This window comes from Hippopotamus amphibius, chromosome 4 (assembly GCF_030028045.1).
Source record: "Hippopotamus amphibius kiboko isolate mHipAmp2 chromosome 4, mHipAmp2.hap2, whole genome shotgun sequence".
Classification (NCBI taxonomy): domain Eukaryota; kingdom Metazoa; phylum Chordata; class Mammalia; order Artiodactyla; family Hippopotamidae; genus Hippopotamus; species Hippopotamus amphibius.
This window is the reverse complement of record NC_080189.1, coordinates 97,599,137-97,623,897: the sequence shown is the minus strand read 5'-3', so window position 1 is coordinate 97,623,897 and position 24,761 is coordinate 97,599,137. Positions and strand designations below refer to the sequence as shown.

General features: G+C 38.2%; 1 protein-coding gene across 2 annotated transcripts in view; it reads right to left on the bottom strand.

The window, feature by feature from the left end:
- GRM3 (glutamate metabotropic receptor 3) overlaps nucleotides 1–24,761 on the bottom strand; it is a 233,403-nt gene that overhangs the window by 207,814 nt on the left and 828 nt on the right. The window lies entirely within an intron of this gene.

Genomic DNA, 24,761 nt, shown 5'->3' with positions numbered 1-24,761 from the left:
GGATGATAATTAAGAAATTTCAATTATTGTTTAACAAATGTTTTCCTGTGCAATTTACTACTAGTTATAGTTGCCCTTTTGGAAGACAAAATAAGGATTGTGGCACACTGATGACAGTCACTCATGGCTAAGTCCTGTAAAGATCCACTTATGGGGCACAAGGAAACACTGGAAAACAGAACTGTGTAGAGAAGGGTAGCCAAGTGTGAGGATTTTCTCACTCTAGAGCCAGTAGACGTGTTCCTACAAAAGAGAGATGTGACATGGACAGTGTTAAGCAGAGGTGCTCTCAGCAGCGGAGCCAGCTGTTGTGTCTCTGTGCTCTCTGTGGTCTATACTTCTTCTTTCCCTGGTTTGTAATATGTTTCTCAACCTTGGCTGTTCATTGGAATCACGCATTAAATAATATTGATGCCTGGCCCCCAACCCCAGAGGTTTCCTGATTTAATCAGCCTTGGGGGGTGGGGGTGGACATGGAGAGCTTTTGAAGGTGATGTTAGCGTGCAGCTAATATGGAAACCACTGCTTCATCATCTTCAGTTTGGGCTTCAGTATCTCCACTGGGGAGGATAGCGTCCACCTAGGGATTTCCCAAAAGTTGCTTGAGGAAGGTATGGATGCTATTAAAGGTCTTGAGAGCCTCAGGAGATGCCATGGAGAATACACGTATTTCCCTGGGCTAGAAAGATGAGCTTTTTTCCGTATTTCACCTTTTTACCCAGCTTAATCAAGGCTTTTCACCCATGACTGTGAAGAAGCAAGCACTAGCAGTGGCATTTATAAAATTCATGTTCAAGGAATATCCAATTGGATGAGGCAAGGCTCCCAGGAGACAGGCTTCCTTCTTTTTCTGACATCACCACTTGGTGATTAACCAGGCTGCAGAAAGTCCACAGTGGTTTGCTCTGAGTACAGAGTGGACACTGTGTACGTGGCAGGTAGGAAAGAGTCTCTTCTTCAGCAACAGTTATCCTCCCAGAGCAAATCTATTTTCAGAATATATTTTCAGGGTAGGTCAGTAATTCACTTCCCTGTCTTCCTCCTCTCCTCCAAGATTTACTGCTCTCTAAAGAAGAGGTCATTAGCTGGTGTGAGAATTGCCTAGGGATTATATGAAGTTGCAGCAACTAAAGTGAATGCCTCATTAGCATGTGAGAGAAAAGCCCAAACAACACCATCAAAGGGTGTTAAACCCATCCAATGGGGTGGGGAAAGGGTGATTGGAATTAATTTAAACCACTTTAAAGCCAGCGTGAATGAAAGGAGAATTATTTCCATTATTTCCCCGATAGTTAAAACTTAGCCTGCATGTGAGTGAAGGTGTGTATACTTTTGTATAAAAACAAGCTTGCTGATTACCTAGATTTGTTCATCACTGATGGCCTATATAATAAAAAAAAATTAATCATATTTTGTCCTTTCAGTTGTTATTTTTGGAAACCAGGAGAATCCTAAGGAAGCAGTAGCAGGGAAAAAACTTGCCAGGAGAATATTTGAAGCAGCATATTGTAACACGTTCCTGTTATTAGCATGGTGGACAATTGAAATAACCAAGACATGCAAAAACAGATCAACAACAATATGGCAGGCAGACGTGAGAGAAGAATCTAATGAAATCTCTTGCCTTTAATTTGTATGTATAAGCCAGACAAATTATTTTTTTACTGAATAGGGTCAGACTTGGAGGATTGGGGGAATGGGGGTGGGGGGAAGTGGGGAGGTATGAATGAAAAAAAAAAACAAACGGGGAAAGAAAGACTCTGATTAGTTACCAGAATTTCCCTCCAAGCCATCAGTTTGGCTCCCTTCAGTGTCTACTTAGAGAGCCTGCTGTTTATTGATTGGGTGAAAGTTACAGGAAGGTTTGGTGGGTAATTTTTGTAGCTTGCAATCAAAAAGCAATGCCGCTTGTTACAGCAGACTTCATACCTTTCTGTTCTCAGGAACAGAGTACTTGAGGAGCTGAAAGTTTCCTGGAGGTTTGGGTTTAGGCAGAGGTGACTTTGATATAAAGACTGGGGCCAAGGTACATGAGTGATGGGTAGCCCATTGCTTTGAGTGTACTCAGTTTTGCTTCTGCTATCCCTACTCCAGGGAGCATCCTCAGAGCGCAGAATAAAGCAGCCTGGACCTCCACTCTCCCCAAAAGTGGCTGAATTGTTAAGCGGTTGCTCTATTGAAAAATAGGTTACATTAGTGACTTGATGAGTTAAAGCTTTGCTAAGTGTCTATCGAAATAACCTTCCCCTACCTGATGAAATCAGAAAAATGTAGGTAGCACAGCAGGCTAAGGACAATACTAAAGGATAAATTAGGATTCTTACTGTGATGTGCACTGGTTTTTCTTAACTGAAAGCAAAGTACTTACTACTTGATATCATATATCTCAAAACACAGGGTTTCCCCCCTCTCTGCTTTAGGAACCTAGCTGAATCATCCACTATCCTCTGCCCTTCATTCTGCAACAATCTGGGCCAGTCAGGCAACTCTACTATTCAGGTCAGATGTGAAAGTACTGCCTTGTTAGTTACCTGGGATTTGTGGAACATCAGTCATTTCACAAAACAGTTTGAGGGATTTTGACATTTGCACTAGAGAAGAGCCACAAGTCTTTGATTTGATAAGTTGCTTCCTGCTGCCTCCTTCCTGTCAGAGGTACTGAGCTCAAAAAGAGATCAAACTTCCGGAAAGAAATATGCTTTATATAAATGTTCCTACTCGTATTATTTCATTGTCTCCCATGACAGCCTTAGCGTCAAAGCTTTATTCTGGGCAGTTAAGTTATACAACAAAATATCTGGTGTGAATTTTGGCAAGAAATTCACTAAGCAGATCGCTTGCCAGGAACAGGTATCCATATGGAATAAACAGAAGTAATGAGAGTAGGTAAGAGTGTGCTCGTCAGGGGGGTTGCAGGTCTAAATTCGTTTCCTAATTGGCCTTGATAAAATATCATTCAGCTCACCAGTGCCTTCATCTTAGCTTTTTAGTAAGATGTGCTTCATGAATAAGCTAATTTTCTCATTAAAAAACCCACAATAGCTGGTTTGGATACTACAATTCATTAGACAAAAGGGGTTCTGAAACTTGAAGGGCTATTTGGGGAACGTGAATAAGAAAGGAAACAAAATTAGCTCCAAAAGATCAAGTTCTGTCTTCCAGCGAGGGATAGTCACTTCTAAATATAAAAACCCTCAGTTAGCATTGCTCAGGTTTGAGATGGGAAAAACAAGAAAGAAGAAGAAAGAAAACCACAAACATATTGATGCTTATACGTATTAGTTGTAAAATTATTTTAATTTTCTCAAGGGTAGTTGTGTTAAGCTGAGAGGTGATGTTTTGGGAACAGAGTCATGTTTTTGGCTGTAAAGTTGCTGTATGATTTCTTGAAGCACATTCCATTTGCCTCCATGAATAAGACATTTGCTGGAGTTCGTGTCGAGAAAAGAGAAGCTAATCAGATCGTTGTGCTTGTGAGATGCAAGCTTCTTTCTCTCTAGAAAATGGGTTATTAATTCCCCAAATTTTATCCTAGATTCCTCTGCCTATTAAGTGAAGCTTCATATCCCTAAGGAATGATTTGACTTTCAATAGCTCACGCTTTTGTTAAAATACATTTCAACTCGCTCCTGTAATTAACATTAGCATCAAGTTCTTATTTCTGACTTCGCGCCTCTCAGAAAGTAAAGATTACAGTATAATTTCGATAAAAATGATTAGAGGCTAAAGAGTCTTCACAAAATGTGAATAACAGAAAATATGTCTAACAGCCCACGTTATTGTGTAGTCCTCAAACTTGTTCTTCCTAAGATTTTGCCGAATATAAGTAAATGTCTGACACTCTGAGTTAACATTTAAAAATACGCGTTAGTTTCATAATCACTGCAGTGCAGAAGTTATTAAAGCTACAGCAGTTCAGCCTGAAAGAAGCCAGGAAATAGTCTGCCTTATTTTGCTTCCTCCACCAAATGACAATTGATATGAAATCTTCATTTTCTTAAACTTAGATCACACATACAATCTTCATAAACAGAAGAAATAGAACATATGGTTTTTAGAGGAGACTATAAAATTCATAGTGGGATCTACATGGAAAATTCCAACAAGATAAATGGAAATCATTTGATGAATGAGTCTATTTTAATTAATATCCAAACAGGGTTATAGAAACAGAGTTGAATTAGACAGATTGTGGGGTCCTGTTACTGTGGGGATGAAGAATAAGAATCTTATGTGAGTGGATATTACTCTAGGGGCAGAGGTGATTCAGCCTCGGTAAGATTCAGCTAACATTTTATGAGCACCTACTAAGTGCCAGACCCTATAAGGTATTTTTATACTTGTTACCTTTCTTGATCTGAACAAGCTTGTGAGGTAGACAGTAGATTGAGGTTTGGAGAGATTCAGTATATCTTTCAGGATAGCACAATTTACAAATGATAGAATCGGTATTCATAGCAGGTTCTCCCAGCATCAAGTGTGGAGCTTGTCTTCCTCACTGTGTTTTCTCTTTTAAATATATTCAGTGTGGTAACAGTGGAAGAAAACAGAACTAAAAAAATTGATTTCCTCATATATCAGGTAATAGTTTGACTAATGAAAAATGTGTCCTTCTAAGCAGACTTTCGCAGCTACCATAATCAATAGTGATACTGAGAATAAAATTCTTGCGCTGTAAGACTCGTTAGACTTATTGTGAGGTCCTAGCCATCTTTCCCAGAGAGTTGAGGGAGAGAAACGTGAAAGCTTATCTTTGTAATATTTTAAAATCAGTCTCTCTCACTGGTGTTTGTATGATGCTGGCCAGGCCTCCCAAAGGTTAATGCTGTCACTGCCCCTCAGTCATTAAGAGTGGAATTTATGATGTGTGTGACTTGGGGTTTAGTAGTTCCCCTGTGTCAGGAGGAGGCAAGTATGTTGTTGAATCTTGCAGTTGTGTTGGTGATTCACCCTTGCTGGGCTTCTCAGCCAACTGCAACTTTCATCTGCTTGCACGGTTGTGCAGGCTGTGCTGGGTAGAGATGATTTTGTCATCGCTTTTGGATGAGCCTCGTGTAGCTTCTGAATGCACTGTTTGTCCCCAGATCCCTAGGACACAATGGATATTCATCAACAATGGCTTGTTTCTTTTTAGTGTGTCAAAAACAATTGAGATAAACAACGTCTAGAATCCGATCTCTATTTCTAATGCATAAATAATTTCAAGCCTTCCGTAAAAGGAATGATAGATTGTTGTCATAGTGGGCACTTATTGATTGACTGCTTGATTCATTGTGAATGTCTGAACAACTGTATAAACACCAAGATGATATCTAATATCCATAACCCATATATCACCATCCTTTCACTTTTTAACGACTAAAAGTTTTCTCGAAATCATCTACTTCTTATCATTTCAACATCTGCCAACTTTGCCCAAGCTACCATCTTCTGTGTTCTGCACAGTTACAAAAGTCCCCTAACGGGTCCACCTGTCTCCATTCTGACCCCTCAGGCCTCGTTCCATTCATCCATTCTCCAGGTTCCAGTGAGGGCTTTTTTAAAAATAAAAGAATGGGACTTCCCTGGTGGCGCAGTGGTTAGGAATCCACCTGCCAAGGCAGGGCACACAAGTTCGAACCCTTGTCTCGGAAGATCCCACATGCTGCGGAGCAGCTAAGCCCATGAGCCACAACTACTGAGCCTGTGCTCTAGAGCCCGTGAACAACAACTATTGAGCCCAGTGCACCTAGAGCCTGTGCTCCAAAACAAGAGAAGCCACCGCAATGAGAAGCCCATGCACTGCAACCAAGAGTAGCCCCTGCTTGCCACAATTAGAGAAAGCCCGAGTGCAGCAACGAAGACACAATGCAGCCAATCAATCAATCAATCAATCAAAATAAAAGATTGAATGACCCCACTTCTGCTTTAAGTACTTGGATGGTTTCCCACTGTTCTTAGGATAAGGACAGCGCTGCTACCAGCGCTGCTCCCTGTTCTCAGTGTTTTAGTCACCTTGACCTTTCAGTTCTCCATAGAAGCCGTGCTCTCATTTTCACGGGATCTGGGACCCTGCTCAGCCTACTGATTACAGTCTGATTTCCTCTCCTCTTCCCTTACTCATCCTCCCTTGTCAATTTTTTCATGGGCGTCTGACTTCTGTGATATTAACCGCTCTTATCATATGTTCCCACTGCAGGCATTGTATCTCTCTTATTTTTAGAATGATTTGCAGTTGCAGTTTTGTGTTTCTTTGAGATGTTTGATTGAGCTCTCTCTCCCCCACTAGATAAAACATGCCACATGGCCTGAACTTAATTGGCTTACCCTGACTCTAAGCCTAAAATCTTATATACAAAATTCTTAACAATATTTATAAAGTCTTTTGATCTGGCCCCAATGCTACTTCAATCTCTTCTTCAAGGAATTATGTCATATAATTCAGTAAATCTGAAAACAGTACTGAGATATTGTAATCACACAATATATTGTATACCTTGAAGAGCTACAGATTTTCTTTTAGACCCATATTCCCCTCCAGCTACCATTTCATTTCCTTGCCCACCATTACTGCAAAACTACACAAATGAGGAATAATCACTTTTTCTACTTCCTCAAATCCAATTTTCAACTCAGTCTTCTCCAAACAGTTTTCTTTCTCCCTACTCCACACTAACTTCTAACGCTTTTAGGATGCTAAACACATTAATCTCAATCGTTTTGAGGATCAAGATGCGAAAGCACTGGTCCCATACATTTTCTCAGCTACCTTGCCCTCCCAAGCCACATCAGGATGGTTTACCACTGCTCTCTTCTAGGAAAACCTTCTTCTCTTTGTTTTCATGAACACAGCTTTCTCTGGCTGGCCTCTTACCTCAGTGACCACTACTTCAGTGTATCTTTGGTCCTTTTTTATGTGACCTGTAAATAGCAGTTTCTAGGACTTGGTCTGAGATCCTCTATTTTTCCCTATATACATTTATTACTCCAAGTGGTATTGTTGGTGAAATGGTCTCTGCTACCAGATAATAAGTAGTTTACAATGCATTTTGAATTTCTAGTGAGAGGTCTTTGGGCATTTGGGGAAAAAAATACTGTTTAATTTTCATTCGTTATTAAATGAATTTATATGAAGTATTAAAATATATTTCTTCATACTAGCCCAAAATTTGAGCCAGTTTTTGACTCAACAGGGTAAAAACAACGACAACAAAAAAAATGACAACAAAAATGGGAGACTCCAGTAAAGAGTCTGAATGGAGAAATTCAGTTTAAAGACAAAGGTCTAGGTTTGACTCTCATGGCTTTTGGGGGTTAGATGTGCTGATGATAAAGTATAAAGGCAAGGATACGTTAAAAAATAATCTAATATTAGAATATGTGCAGAAAGTAATCACTGAGAAGGTTGTATTTCATAAGAAGTTTATATCTTCAGAAATTCATCTTTAAGATAAAGGTTACTCAGGAGACATTCTTTAACAGACAGTATCATAAGAATTGTTGGGTATGTGACAGGAATATTTAAGCAAAGGACTGAAATACCAAGACTCTTAAATACATACCCTTTAGCTATACATGAAATTATTAAAATAAAAATTTAAATCATTAGCATTTATTAATTTTCTCTTTATGGTACAAAAGCAAAAACTACAGAAAGATCTTAAAACTTTATCACTGAGTTATGGCAATATACCCTGGCAGTCAACATAAGCAACTCATTATAATTCAACACATGTTTATTGAGGGCTCATTGTATCCAGGGTCTTTATTCTTACATTTCTTCCTCCAGCATATCACTTATTCATTCAACAATCATTTACTATTTTTAAGGCATTATTATAGACTCCAGTGATATACAAAGGACCAGGTTATGGCTTTCCCTACAAGAAATGTATAGAGATTAATAAGACACCATTCTTATTGTCAAGCAGAGATAATGGAGGTATTGAGAGATAATTTCTGATTCTGGTAATGAGGTGTTTCAAAGCAAGTGATTTTGGATTTTGAAAGTATATGAAAGGAAAGAGTTTATCATTCCATTAGTAGCAAAACATGAAGCATTTAAAAGTAAATTTGATTCAGATATTTGCAATTATTATAGAACATATAGTTTATAAGATAGGCAGTTAGCGTGCTTGCAACTAATATATTTCCTTAACTCTGATACCATTCATTATAAGATTTACCATGAATTTAAAACAACTTTTGAAAAAAATTATTAAGGTGTGCACATAAATTGAACTATATCACAATTATAGAAACATTAAACTGTGAAAAGAAAGTGCCTATTTTGCTTTATGGAGCAATTATAACAGATAGTAAATCAATTTACTAGCTAATGTGGTTTTCCAGCCTCAGTTGACTTATTGATTTGGTTTAATAATTTTTGATAAGTCATTTAAAAAACACATCTTGCAGTTAATTTTAGAACAACATTAGCAGCAAAAATGCTTTTTATTTTGTGAAATTCAAATTGGTCCCTGTACATTTTCCAGGGCCATTTGATTCAGATTCTTTTTTTTTTTAATTGTCAAAGAATACTGTGCCTCCTTAATTAGACCAAATCCTTTTTAACCTCAGGATAAGAACATTAGAAAATATGGTTCTTTGAGTCTATATTCCACTGAGTACCTCTCAAATTTTTTAAAGTGCTGAGCATATAGTTGTTAATAAGTTAAACATTATCCGCATGGCTTATTTTCTATAAGTTCCACAGATAGGACCAGAAGGTCAAATGTTCAGATCCCCAGCACCTGTTGCAGGGACAGACATGTGCAGAAGGTGCCTAGTCCAAGTTTCTGGGGAGAATAGATCGATGTGCCAGTTAAAGTAACTGGAGGCAGTTTTCCATGCGCCAAGATGTTAAGGACTCAACCTGCAAAGCATTCCCTCAGTTGTCATCTTTGTATTGTACATCGCAACACGTTTTTCTTGTTAAAAGCATTAAGCAAATCTTGGTACTAAGAAAACAGGAAAAGCACTTTGTTTGGGGTGACTCTTAAGCCTCTGGCATTGTTTCAGGGAAGCCCAAGGAAGCAGATCCAGTCCCGATAGGCTTTATTGACTCATTTTTGCTTGAAATATTAGATGGATTATGATGTCACATATTTTTTAAAAAATCTTAAAAATGTAGAGTTTTTAATTGTTAATAAAGATGTTTGAGGGCAGGGACCATTTTTTGTTGTTGTTTGTTTTTGCTTACCAGTGCCTAACCTAGTGCAAATTCAGTATATGTGCTTAATAAACAGCTGTTGAACGGAAGAATAAAAATGTCACGATTAAGTGAAGGAAGCTACAGAATTAGTATCATAAGTTAATCTTAACTAAGTGAAATGGTATGTGCGTGCATGGTAATATCCAAGTTGAGGAAGTTAGAATTCTAATGCTCTCATTCTAACGTTCTAATTTTTACTATCAAAGTTAGTGCTTAGCAGTGTTGCCATTTATCAGCAAATGCTCAAACCTCCTCTTTGCTAGACCTGCACGGACTAGTTGATATACCAAAAATAGATAAAATTTTCACTAAGTGCTTTTATAATCGAAGCAACCGATGAAGCCACGTAAACCACAAGCCTTATACATCTTCACTGATGAGCAAGTTTGGAGTTTGTCGTCAGATTCCTGATGTCACCAGGATTGTTCTCAGGCATTATTTAAAATCAAATATTCAAAATAAAGATTTTTTTCAAGCGTTCTATTTCCTTTTTCCCTTTTGTTAATGGATTATTTTGTTCAGCTTTTCCTCTTTGTTTGTTTTGGGAATTAGGGCCCACCCGGTGTGAAGAACCACCTCTAGATATCAAGTTTACATTACAAACAAGCAAAAATTCCCAGTCTGTCAGAGATCTTCTCCTAGGATACAAGGAAAAGCAAAGTTCAGCTAAACAGCACAATTAATTCACGATGACTTCTGAATAGAGAGAAAAGGTTGCTTTAAGCTGTTCTGTTCTCCTAGGGATTTAAGGTCAGTTGCAAGAAGCAAAATTACTATTCTTTCAAAGTTGTCTCTCTTGATTTCTATTCCTGTAATTATCTCCTCAGGACCTCTTCCTCTTTAACTTGTAAACTCAGCTTAATAAATCAATTCAAGGATTCGATACATGTAAAGATACCTACTCTGAGAGCTGGATGGGCAGCAAAAGAGATAAAGTAGGACAATTTCCTTTTCCTGACCACTGGTTTCACCCAATGATTTTTTGTTGTACACAAAAGAATCTGAAATCTTTTTCTTTCTCCAGAAAATAAGAGAAGTGATTTCTCTTTTCTTTATTCTTTAAATTGTCTCTTGCTAATGAAAAGGTTAAAAAAGCATTGTCACTCTGCCTTCTCAAGGAGTGGGCAAATTCTAGAAATCAGAAGAACAAATTATTTGTAAAGCAATAAGCCTTTAGAAGTGGATCTTTTAGTTTTAGCTGACTCTCAAGGTATTGGAATTAGAAGGCTTTAGGTGGAAATAATAAACAGAAACAGTTAAACATATTCTGCTAATAGTATTAGCAAATTCGGCCAATAGCTGACTATACTACTGATTTTTATTTTCTACAGAGAGCTTAGAATGTCACCAGGTTTGGTATTGTTTTTCAAATCAAGGAATATAAGACAGCTATTCCAAATGTTTTTTCCATATTATACATTTTAGTTTGGGGATGATTTCACTAGAGAAGCAGTATAGTCAAATGGATCAAATTCATGAGCTAAAATTGCTGGGTCGAATTCCTAGCTATACTCTTACTATGTAAACTTGTTTTAGTGCCTCAGTTTCCTCCTCTGTAAAATAGGAATAATAATAGTACCTACCTCATATGGCTCTTATGAGGATTAAATGAGTTAATATAACTAAAGCAAATAAGCAGTACCTAGAATATAGTAAGCATTCAATAAAAGTTATTGTTATTCACAGTCTGCTTCTAATTCTCCTAAAAATGCTGTGGAGAATTTGTGTGTGAGCCACATTTCTTCTATTTTTGAGATGCATTGTGACAGAGATTGCATTAAATGGAACACCTTGAGGTGTTATTCACTGGAGCTGGTGGGAATTAGTATTACTGAATGAGATTTCTGCATCCTTTTTTATGAAAATGTCTGAAATGTGTTTCCATTTATGAGAATTCGGAGGAAGAGGAAATCAGCCTGGAAGGTGACTTACTTGGGAAGTTTACTCAACTCTCAGTTTTTATGGTTTTCTCTATCTCCTTGTTACTCAGATCTTACTGTTTAAAGTGAAGAGGCAAAATGCTTGCAGAATGAAGACAGGTTGAGGAATAGGGAGATATATCATCAGCATTGTTATTAATGATTTTGCTATTTATTTTTTAATTGAAGTGTAGTTAATTTACAATGTTATGTTAATTATGTATGCATGTGTGTGTGTGTATATACACATATTCTTTTTTATATTCTTCTCCATTATGGTTTATCCCAGGACGTTGAATATAGTTCCCTGTGCTATACAGTAAGGACCTTGTTGTCCATCCATTCTATATGTAATAGTTTGCATCTACTAACCCCAAACTCCCAGTCTATCTCTTCATTGATTTTCCTAAACAGCAATTAAAATATAAATTTATAAATAGGACCCACTGATTTTTTGAGTGTAGTAGGATACTGATTCTGACTTGGGATGCTGAATTCCGTCCTCTTTATTGACAAAGCATACTTCTAGGAACTATATGACTAAAAGGAATTTTAAAGATCAATATCTGATTTTTAAAATGAGGAAAATGAGCCCCAGAGTGATTTAATTAAACCTCTACTCCATTGATTCAATAAATATTTATTGATCTTCTACTATGTGCAATTTGCTCTGCTGGGTAACAGAGATAGAGCTGTGAATAAGCAGGCATGGTCTCTGTCTTTTTAACACTTACAGACCCCAGTGGGGAAATAGACAATTATCATTAAGCATGATAAAGAGAGGTAGAGGGAGTTTGGGAGTGTGTGGCAGCAAGAACTAACCTACTGTAGGTGGTCAGACGTGGTATAGAATTCTAATGAAGCCCTGAAACTTCAAATGGAGTGTGCCCAGGCCCTGGGAAGTTGCCCAGCTACGGGAAGGCCTGGGGGGAGAGAGAGAGGGCAAAGCATTCAAGCCGTTGAGTTTGATGAAAAGAAGAGGTGTGAGTTGAAAGGGACAGGATGCAAAGCTGGAGAGAGATGCAGATTGTAGTCGGCCAGGTAAAGCGTGTTTTGATTATCCTCAGAGCAGTGGAAAATCTTTGGAGAGTTTCAAGCAGATTTGTATTAAGATATTTCCAGCTCTAGCCTGGTGGATGGATTTAGAGGGGGAAGACACAAGTCAAAAGAGGCTGGTGAGAGACCATGGTGGCTTAACCTACTCTCTGTGGATAAATGCTACCAAATCCTAACGATGTAGAAAATATTGATTTCATTTCTAAGTCTTGTTTTTAAATAGTCAGTACTTTGAATATTACATTTTCTTTCCACCCAAGTTCCCCCAAAATAGCATTTAAACCCACCCTCTTCTGCCCTTTGTTAAACCAGGGGTTTGATATTGCACGCCCCTTTCTATTGTAGAAGGAAAAAGATGATTAGCTTAATTGTTCCGCCTGGTGTTTTTCACCCAACAGCTGATCCTTACCTACCAAGCCCTATCCATCTTTGTGTCTGTTAGATTCATTCTGTGTTTTCTATTCCCATTGCCGCTGCCCTAGTTTAGGCTATCATTACCTCTCACGTGAACTGTTGGCATAACGAGCCAACTCATCTCCCTGACTCCCAAACCTTTATTTCCTCATATCTATCTTCACATTGTGCTTTAATATTCCCTTGCTCAAATGCTTTCCAAGGTTTCCCTTGGCTTACAAGAGAAATGTTAGCCATCATTCCATCTGCTCTCAGAGCTTTCCCTTCCCCTGACCTGCATACACCCTTCTCTTTAACTCAGCCAGCTCACACACGGATCCCCTAAGAGCTCCCCCACGCCATCTGTCTACCCTTGCATAGGTCTTGAATGGCTCTCTCCATTTTCTGAAATCTAACCATTTTTCAAGGTCCAGAACAGAAGCTGCTTTTTTTTACATGATACTTTCTACAGGTATGCCAACCACCAGTATTATTACTTACTCAAGGATCTCATGGGTGAGCTCATGAATTTTCCTGTTACTTTAGTTCCATACATGCCTATCCCATCTCTCTAATAAGATTATAAATTCTTAGAAAGACACGGTAACTTTTTCTTCGCTGTATCTTCCTCAGTACCTTGAAAGTAGTGGACATTCAATAGGGATGTATTTAATTCAACCGATGTCACTTTTCATGCCAAAATTTAAAATTTTTATATGGCATTATTTTGTTTGGGATCCAAAGTGCCTTTAGGGAAATGGTATAATTTATGGATGAAATTAATATTTTAACAGCAGTTCTTATTTTTAAAGTATGAGATATGAAGGGGAGAAATTAATGTTACTATTTCAGCATGGAAGGTACCCAGTGAGTAAATGTAAAACTTAAAGTAGGATTCCTTCATTTATTAAATATGGGTTAACTATTATTATATGTTCCATTCATTGTTATAGGCTGCTGAAAAAACAGACAAGATCTTTGTCCTTTAGGAGCTAATTCTTGGCGGGGAAACAGGTAGATGTTCCACATCTTAAATTATTTCATAGGCATTGATTTCTGTAAGTCTTCATACAGGTAGCCCCATAAAAAATATTTTTCTGGGTTATAAAAAAGTTATAATCTTTTTAACTTAGACTGTATTACCAAACTCATGCATCCCATAAACACTTATTTGCATAGTGATACCAAGATACTTTGCTCAAAGTGTGTTCACAAGGGAGCATATCAGATGTGCTGATATGTGTGCCAAAGTACATAGCATCACAACATGGGCTAGGTCTGAGTCCAGGCTGGGAAACACGAAGGATGAGAGGAGGGCAAGATGCTTTGATGCTTTGGCAGTAGAGCAGTAAAGAAATGTTGTTGCTTTGGGACTGGTCCACATGCTCAGCATTGTTTCTGTGACAACGTGTGAGTGTTTTTTGTGGAATGAAGGCTATGAGAGAGAAGGGGAGGAGGAGAGACAGAGAGAGGGAGTTCCAGCCCATGAGAAAGGACTGGAGGGGCAAAAGTGAGAATCTGTGTGAGGTGGACTGTTAAAAGAGCAGAGCTGAGGGGGTGTGGTCAGACAGAAGAAAATTTGTGTAAAGAAAACTGAGGCGAGAGACTCCCAGTGACAGAAAAAGAAATCTCCTCCTGCCTCCTCCCCCCACTCTATCAAAGAGAGAGTAAGCCTTAAAAATCTGGGGGCCCAGAGACTGTGAAGCCTCTTAGATAAGAACTTATTTCCTATGCCCAACCTTCACCCTCCATCTTTGGAAGAGTCAGAACTTGATTTGGTAAGAGCAAAAAGAAAGGGTAGAAGAGAACCTTAGGAGCACTGGTGCTTTCTTTCTCAACTTCTGACCTGAAATAGGCTCTTGCTGGGGACAGAGAGGAGGTTCAACTCTAAAGTTCAAAATTTTACGCTTTATATTGGTCCAGGCATACTAAATTAGCAAATGGTGACTCCTTTGCAATTAGGTTTATTGTTTTATTACATCAGAGTGTCATATAACTTATTGAATGCATTTTAAAAGGGCAATGTGAAATAAAAATAAATTTGCCTTCTAATTTTATTCTACGAACTACTGTTCTACCTACCTGTGACTCAGGACAAAACAACATTTCACTATTCAAGCCCCCAGATGATGAAGGTCACATGAATACTTTGGAAAAAATTGCCTGCATAGGACGCATGAAGATATCATTAGGATGGATACTAGAGAGTTCTCGTCACAGATCTGAAGAGGAAACAGACTGAAGAGAATTCTGTACCTCTGGACTCAATGTGGGAGTGCCCCAGAGCTGAGACCACTTTAGCTGGGTGGGTGGGACTTTGGGACCACGGAGGTGAGGCTTTTAAATCAGTTTGTGATTCATGACTGCTTAACAAAGGAGGTTGGACTTGGTCTGGTAAAAAAAAAAAAAAAAAAAAAAAGATATCATTAGTATGAATTCAGATGAGGTGAGATTTGAAATTGGTCTTAAAATTTAGGCTTGTAGAAAGGAAGAAGAAAGCACATTCTAAATGAAGTTGTGACTTACAAAGGTACTCAAAGTTCTCTTTCGTGCAGGATCAGAAAATCTGGGTAAAGGAGAGACTCGTATTAAGGAAGAAAGGCTGGAAGTATACATTAGGAGCCTGCTTATAAACGATCTTGATGGCCAAGCTAGGAAGCTCTAACTTCCTTTTTAAGTAATGAGTTTATCTTCAATGCCTCTTAAAATGAGGAATGAAATGGCAAAGTCAGTTATTCATCAAGATCTGGTGGTAATGTTGCCTTTTCCAACTTCCCCCTTTTTCTTACATCACATCATTATATTTTGTCCATAGCACCTTAGGTCCCTTCTTTATTGTATGATTCTCACTATTTAGTAGAAGCTGAATGAGAACACAATTATTTCTAAATTTTGTTTTTTCGGTCATTCACTGCTGTACCATCTCTAGAATAAAGAGTGGACACGTAGTAGGCACAGATTAAATATCTGGTAAGTAAATCACACATGAAGAGGGAGAGATTGGAGGGGATAACCTGTTAGAGAAGATAGAGAGGCAAGTGCTGGTTACCTGGGCTAGGGCTTTAGCAGTAGTAGGAGAGAAAAGAACACAGTGTACAGATGAATTATGAGAGATGAACTAACAGAGGATCAAACAGAAGGGAAATCTCATAGGCAATTCCAAGTCTTGGAACCATTTTTCTGGGGAAATGATGGTGTCCCCTCTAGAATCTGGAAATCTGGGCTAGTGATGGGTTTTTAGCTTTTGCTGGATGTATTGTATCAGTGCAAGAGTCCCATGGAAATGCCATGATCAGGTGTAAGCACTGTAAGCATCACAGAAGGTGAGGGAGCCAGGCTCTGCAGGGGACACACTGTAGCTTTCAGCAGTTTGACATTTTCATACCTGTGACAGTCTGTGTTTAAAAAACTCGTGTTTTTTAACAGTTGGGAGAGTGGGGAGGGGTGTGGTCTATTTTTTCTTGCTTTTCTCTTCTGGAAATCTGTCAAGAGTGGAAAGCAAGTGAACAAAGAGTTGGTCTAGACCCCCTAGGAAGTAAAGCTGGTGGTCCAGCCTAAGCGTCCCCACCCCCTGCCGCCCGGCCCTCCTTCCCCTCTCCAGCATTTTTCCCATGTGGCTCTGAACGCTGCTTAGGAAACTATCTTTGGCAGTATTTGTGAGGATTGCCAAGTTCAGCTAAGCAACCATTCACTTGAATGAAGTAGAAGCTGAGGGGAGAATGTATAAGAAAGAAGTCGCCAAATGAAGTTTTGTTTTGTTCGTTTTTTTTTTTTTTTTCTCCTGCTCTGCAGATCTGGAGGGCAAAGGGGAGGACTATGACAAAACAATGTTTCCCCACATCTCCTAGTTCACAAGGATCTAGTTCCAAAGACAATTTGAGTTTTAAGTATGCAGTTACCAAACTAGAAGCATTTCTGGTCTCAGAAATAGAAATAATGTTTTCCTTGATGATCACCTTCTAACACCAGTAACTTCCCTTTCCAACATCTCAGTATTGCTATTACAAAGTGTAGGATAAAAGAGAAAAAATGAGAAAGTTTCCTAATAAGAATATCCAAAAGATAGGTATTGTGTGTATTTGCATATCTTAGTGGAATTTCCTATAGATAATAGAAGAAAAAATTCCTTTGCATTGAAAACAGTATGAGGTTTCCAGAAAATGAATCTTTTCACAGAACTCATGCAGACTGTACCTTATTAGCTGAGCTTAATTAATTAATTAATTAAGTCTCAGACTCAGGACTTGCTGTGGGGAGTACTTTTGTACAGTGATTCACTGGGTGTTCTCTGAGCATCATTCTAGTGTCCAGTGGTTATGGACTGAATGTTCCTCCCTCTTCCCCACCAAATTCATATGTTGAAGCCTTAACCCCAATGTGTTGATATTTGGGGATGGGACCTTTGGGAATTAACTAGGTTTAGGTGAGGTCATGAGGATGGAGGCTCCCAGGATGGGATTAGTATCTGTGTAAGAAGAGGAAGAGAGACCAGAGCTCGCTCCCTTTCTTCACCATGTGAGGACACAGTGAGAAGGTGGTCCTTGAGGAATCGGGCTCTTACCAGGATCCCAATCTGCTGGCACCTTGATCTTGGGCTTCCCGCTTTCCATAAGTGGGAAGTCAATGTCTGTTGTTTAAAGCCATCCAGTCTGTGGACTTGATTATAGCGGCCGGAGCTGACTCAAACAGTAGTGTTTCTCAAACTTCAGTGTGTGTAAGAGTAACCTGGAAGCAAATTTAATACATGCACCCCTGAACCGCAGCCTAAGGGACATTAGTCTGGAAGGCATCTGTCCCAGTAGTCTTCATTTCAAGTAGACTTCAAGGTGATTCTGATGTAGGCTCTTCTGGGCAGTAATTTGATAAACACTATTTCGAGCGAGGTAAACAGATGATTGTTGTTTGTGTACCAGGTGTGAGGGTGGAAAGGGAGGGGTGAGGGGAACTGCTCTGAGTCTGTCCCTAAGGGTTCTTTCTCTCCTACTTCATACACCCCAACCCTTTCCCTCTGAGGACCATACTTAAAATCGTCAGATTCCCTACCTACACCACATAGCAATAAACACACATTTAGAATTTTAGAAGGAAAAAAAGTGGAGAGCGTCAGTACTCTATAACACCTCAGTGACTCTCCTAGCAGGGGATCATTTGTTCAATAACTGTAGGAAAGATTGTTTTCCTCTCAAATTTCTGCATCATGTTTGTTCAGGAAATCTTAGCCGTCGAGGGGCTTTACTTAGGCAAAATTGTGAAATAGGTAAAAATTATAATTGTTCTTTCTGCTACTCCCCACCAAACTATAAGAAGTTAGCTTTTCTGAAAAAAAGGAACCTTTAAATCCAATGTATTGGAAGGTTGGTGAACTACATGGACCTATAAATATATAGTCGTTTGTATTTCTTGGATGAGATACTTTAGGTAAAATTCAGAGAACTTAAGGGACCAAGGCAGATACTGGAAGAAATCCTTTTGGAGACAGTTGGGGATTTAACATTCTTTAAAGCATCTTTCCGAAGGGCAGGCCTTGAGTAAAGTCCATGGAGGAAGTGTGTTAGGATCTAAGTCCCATGACTTGATTCCTTATTAATTCTGAAGTGAGGTATGGTCTGGCCACCAGTATATCTGGACTTGACAGAAATCACTGGGATTAATGCATCAGCATGTAGAGGGTCTTTGCTTTTTTAGGAAAAATAAGATGCTTCAAAATAGAAACGATTAATTATATTCTCCAGATCTCATTTTCTCCTTGAGACAGACACAGACTCCAACTGTTTCTGACCTTGTAGTGGCATCTCCCAAACTGGCATGTATTTCGACATATTTTGTGAAAGCAGTCTCTATTATGTTATAGTCACCAACACATGGTTCATTGAAACTGTTAAGCAAAATACAAAATATTACTAATAATCTGTCTGCTATGTATTATTAACAATCAAAAGAAACAGCCTCCACCAGATGGAGGGACAGAACTGTGATATCCATTTGTGTTTTATGTCCATAAAATACTCTAGTACAAATCCCAAATCAGAGAAAGACTTTCAAGTAAAGACTCCTGTTTCAGCTCTTTGGTTGTCTGAAATGCAATATAAATTCATGCAACCCAGACAGCAGGTTTCCTGCCTATGGGAAAGCACCCAGGTCAGAGAATCAGGAGGTCTGTTGGTTTTCCCAGACTTGCCCTACGACTGAGCCTTTGGAATCTCCAGCATGTCGCTTTGTGTCTCTTGTTCTTAGTGAGTTTAAAATGTGACACTCTTGAGCCCTCCCTTTTTCCAAGCTGTTGTCTATATTATGAGTAAATGCCCAAATGTGTGAAATGCTGAGAGTTTCTTAGATGCAGATGAATGACTATTTCAACTGGGTAAAGAAATTTCAAATTTGTACTAGTCTACAAAACATTTTTACCAGCTCATTTTCTTGGTGGGAAGTAGTTAGATTATAAAGACAGAAATATCATCATTTTAGCCTTAGCAAGCAGAAATGCAATTTACCTCCTGGCTGGCTGTGTGTGAGACTATATTCATGCCACCTGGATTTAGTTTTGCAGGTTGCAATGTTCACTGAAATCAGGCTCTAGGAAATATATTTCTCTCACATTTTCATACCTAATGTTTACTTCTCAGCTTTTTAGTAAATCTTCATAGACTTTTCTGATTCTCATTTTCCCCCCTTAATTCTAGTTAACTGTAAATAATTTCTTAGTTTATTTCTTCTTAGGGCATCACTTTGCCCCTTAGAAGAGATTGTGTCTCTCTGGGGGCAGAGAGAGGCTGAGCCTGTTGAATTCTGTTCTGGGTTCCATTTCTCTCACCATGTCTGTCTGTCTGTTTGTGTCTGTCTGTCTGTCTGTCTCTCTTTTAACCAAAATATGTCCCTCTACTTGGAGCTCAGGAAATATATGGTGAATGAAATGAAGTCCCCCATAAAAGATAAGTTGGGAGGCAATGTAGCTAGATAGTAAACCAAATAGGATTTGGGATAAGAAAGTAAGTTTTGAATTCTAGTTCTTGCCTTAGCTATCTGAGCAGCAGGAAATGTATCTTTGGGCCTCCATTTCCTCTTCTATTATATGGGGATCATAGTATCTACCTCACAGGGTTCTTGTGAGTATTAAATCGGACAATGCGGTGTTTCAGCAGAGTTCTCAGAACATGGCAGTTGGTCAATAATTATCTATTATTATGACATCATGACAGTTTTGTTGCCTTATAATATCTGGCACAGTGTCTCCATAGAGGACTGGAATATCTGGAATCTTAAATCTAAATACATCTTTTAAATGAAGGAACAGACTTTTTTGTTCAGTTGATAATTCCATAACCTCTTCTCTACTCTAGAGTTTCAAGTTCGGTTTTTGGAATACCTTCAACTTTATATGTTTATGAGATTTTGTGTGTGGTTAATATTTTTGTGTCTCCATTTGTATGTCCTAAATCTTGTTTTGCTTATACTAGGTGCTTAATAATACTTCCTCACTGATTGCTTCCCTGCTAGCTACCTTTTCTTTTCTTTTTTTTAGATTAATTAATTAATTAATTGATTTTTTATTTATTGGCTGCATTGGGTCTTCATTGCTGCACACAGGGTTTCTGTAGCTGCAGAGAGTGGGGGCTACTCTTCATTGTGGTGTGCGGGCTCCTCATTGCGGTGGCTTCTCTTGTTGCAGAGCACAGGCTCTAGGCTCGCGGTCTTCAGTAGTTGCGACGCATGGGCTCAATAGTTGTGGCTCATGGGCTCTAGAGTGCAGGCTCAGTAGTTGTGGCATATGGGCTTCGTTGCTTTGTGGCATGTGGGATCTTCCTGGACCAGGGCTTGAACCCGTGTCCCCTGCATTGGCAGGTGGATTCTTAACCACTGCGCCACGAGGGAAGCCCCTAGCTATCTTTTCTTTAATGTAATCTCTTTTTAGGGTAATCTAGTCAAAATGCTGTACTCTTAATACTGCTCCCATGCTATGTATATATGTTGTAATTTTTTTCAAACTATGTGTCTAGTATCACGGTTTTGAAATTTTCTCTCTGGTGCATAGCTGTACTCTTCCAAATTTGCTCGTGTGTGTGTGTGTGTGTGTGGGGGGTGCGGTGGGGGTGGCAAAGGCAATCTTGTACAAAGGCAATGACAGTGAGGTGAATTCCAGTAAGGAATAAAAATGTGAGCTTTCTGTAGAGATACCTCTCTCTATATAGTTTTATTTCCAAACATGATGTTTTAGTCTATGCTTGTATAGATTCTATTTGAATGTTTTCAAGATCTTTTCCTCTGTTCTGTTCCTAAAAGTTCAGTGTACACTTTCCAGCTCAATAAAAAGATTACTCATTTGGTGAGGACATAATATATTCTGTGTCGACTCAGACTTCTCAGAATGCCTCTTTCCCAGGGAGAAGTCACAAGTATATTAGTGGCCTACTTTTCCTATACTGAGAGAATTGATTTCCCCTTTGTTTCTAAGGAAAATCATTTTGAGGGTACTCACCACTATGTGATGAATGGCACTATAAAGACACTTTGGGCCTTCAGAAGAGAGAATACTGGTTTAAAAGTTATTTATTCCATGCAATCTAATTTTATTCCTCTAAAGCTATATTCAGTTTTGGGATGCCACTTCTGCTTTTTGTTTCCTTAACAGTTCACATGAACGTTTCTACCTATAATCTTAATGCTCACCAAACAGTAAAGAAGATGGCACTACATTGTGTTTTTAACTGCTGATTCACCTTACTCTTTGTCCTCTGTTTTTCTGGACTTGCCAAGTGTAACCTAGGAACTTATTTCCTGATTTCTCTCATTTACTCCTCTACTGTCTAGCAGAACTCGCCTTTCAACACTTGGGACTTGAAGAGACATTTGAGTGGGATGGTGAGTCTACCAAGATATTTGCTCAAGACTCTTAAAGAATCCTACACAAGGATGTCTTGGAACCAGATTTTAAGTGAACAAAGTGAAAACCTGTTTCTCTCTTGTGGTTATTTCAGGCTTTTCTATTTTTTCAAGTAACCTTCACATATGGTACCTCCATAGAAATCTAAATAGATTCCATATTGATGTATGCATGATTTGAGCTTACTTTCCATGATACAGCACAGTGATAAATTCAAGCTTAATTCTGCTGGCTTTTCAGATTGTTTTAGTATGAAGGGGCTACTGTATTCTAACAGAATTGCTATATCATGTTTATGTATGCATTTAATTATCAATATATACACTGTTATATTCCTAGCACATTCTATTAATTATGGAAATCACTTTCATTTCAATAGTGGAATTTACATGACAACAGCTTCTGGGGCTCGCTGGAGCATCAGACCAGCATGTCACAGAAGTCCCTTGTAGTGTGGGCATTGACAGGGTTCTGTTGACATCAAATTTGCAATGAAAATGTCTCATAAATGTGCAGCCGCATAGAACATTACTTAGAAGGGATCATCTCAATATTCACATAGGTCATAAATGTCAGAGATGAAAAATTTCCTCACATTGACATTACTAAAATAAATGATTGGGGATATGTAATCATACACATACATATGAATGACCTGAAAGATGTGTCTTAAATATTTAGAAAAGATGTCCAGATGTAAAACTATCACCTTTGTGTTCTCCCCTGTAACTGTATAAGGCTTTGTGTTTTACAAGTCCTGTATAAAGGGTGGATGAAGACTGTAGATCAGGCAAGAGAATGAACTGGTCCAGAGGGGTTATGATAAGGAATAAGCAACAAGATCACATGGGACCAGGGGAAAATTAGATTGAATATCACAACAAAGTTTTTGATAGGGAGAACTATCAGACTGTGAAACAGTCTTTCAAAGGTGCTAGAAGAAGCCATTCCTTGAGCCATTTAAAATCAGACTAGACTGAAGTACTTCAAACTATGGTGTGCTATGGGGACCAAGCCTACATTAGAAGAAGAAGGGGGGGGATGACTGAATAGTTTCTACCTTCTCCATGATGAATATGATTGTACTCATTTTATGTGTTCAGTCTTGGTGGATAATCTCCTACAATTTTATGCTACTTCTTGGGAGCAATTTCAACACATTCATGTACTACAGAATTGGATGCATTTAGCAGAATCTCAGAAGAGATGAAAATGCACACTAAACTCAGTGTAAAATAGCAAAATGAGATGACTGTGAGTAAACATTACTACTTCTTTGGGGAGTAAACCCTGGAGAAAACAAGTCTTACCCTGGAACTCTGGCTATATTCCAATGTGCATAAACGCCTACTGTCCCAGCTTTCAATGGAGATTAGGTATTAATTTTCTTTTGTTTAATGGTATCTTGGGACCACGTTGAGTACAGGACAACAGATTGAAACATTTCATCCCCAAGATAATGGGCTATATTTTGGCAGGAGGGAGCTACTACCCTGGAGAAAAAAATCATGTACCATTTTGTGACTGATATCTATTAGAATGGACAAGAAAGAGAAAATGGTTTAATTTGATAAAAAGAGTTTGACATAAAATGAGAAAGAGAAAAAATTACCCAGGGAAGTTGTAAAAATGTGATTGCTGGGAATATTTCAAAATAAGACTGTCCTTGCTCTTGTGTGGTTCGGGTTGACCAGCTGTCGTGAAGTAGAATATTGAGACAGGTGACCTTTTGACAATTATCCTAGTTCTTTCATTCAATAAAAATATTAGTTTAAATTTAATAAAAAATAAAGATCACTGCATGTTTTTGCTATCTTTGCATTTGTTCAACTTTCCAATTTTAATTGCAGTGACATAAAATCAGAGGTGGGCTCATTTTGATGTTTGGTAATTGTGAGGGTAAATCATCTGACTTATGCTCATTTCTTTTCATGTGTACACTGCAACTTTTAAAAAAGACATTAAAATATATTTTCATTATTTATATATTTTCTGTTTATATAGCCTTCCATACCTTTTCTCAATGTATTGATTAGGTATTTCTGAAGTCTAAAAAATATCATTCAGTTAAATTGAGAGGTGGCTCTCTCTCCCTGTCTCCAAATTTAATCTATTCCTTGTGTTGGCATACTTTTCTACAAGTTGAGTTTCACATTTCATTGGCGTGAATCTAGCTCATAGAACAAGAGATTTTTTAAGTAGGGTTTTTTTTGGGGGGGAAGGGCTTATCATTTCTAAAAGGTATTTTTTACCATTTATCATTCTTTTTAGCCCAATGGATATAGATGCTCTGAAACCTTCATTGTCTTATTTGTGAAAATATAAATTTCAAGACTTCCCCTCAGTTTTCATCCTGTGCACCTGTGTTACTCTGAACAGAAATCAAGACAGCCTTAGGGCAGGTCTATTCAAAATACCCATGTACTCCTGCTGGGTGATCAGAACTTGAAAGGGTGAACAGCTAAAACCTACAGGTGTGAGAAATCTTTGTAAATACCAGACACTGACGTGATGGAAGGGAACAGATCACTTTATTAAAGTGTGGTGTATAATAAACTTCCAAAAACTATTCAAATTCTGTTGAGCTGTTTTGAGGAAAATGTGCAAAGCACTACAGAAGCATTAACTAATAGAGTATCCTAAACATCTTTGGTAAGAAGTGTGTAATCTACCAGAGTTTAGGGTATGGGCAGTCTAAATATTTTTGCCATGCCTATATTACATATTTTTACATGAACAATTAGAGTTCAGGTAGCAGCCTTAATATGTGATCAGATAAACCAAAGCAGACTTAAATTTTGGTAAATGAATATTTCTCTACAAATTGATGCTTTTTTTCCCCCAAAGAAACACAACATAACTCTAATGAACAGTTCTAATATCATGTAGCACAGATAAATTTAAGCAGAGAAACAAAGTAGTGAACTACTGCTGAAATCCTTAACTCACACAATACCAACTTTGAATATACTGATATGTAACTATCTCTCTGTGTATGTCAAACATATCACTGTTCAAGTAACAGTACCAATAATTTTAATAGCAAATTAGCTGAGCACTTGAGCACAGATCATTAGAAGTGTACAGTTTTATTGTTGGTTATTAAAATTTACAATGCTTTAAAATACGTAAAAGGCAGGGGCATGTCCCCTTAAGATAGCTACATGTAAGTGCTACACCTTTGGGAATCGTCTACGTTTGCTAATCCGGGGAAGGAACTAGAAGAAAATCTAAATGAAATCCTTAAGAAACAAGCTTATTGGGTATATTACCTAGTCTATTTCTGGATCGCGAATCTCCCGCCCTCTCTGAGTTATCTCAC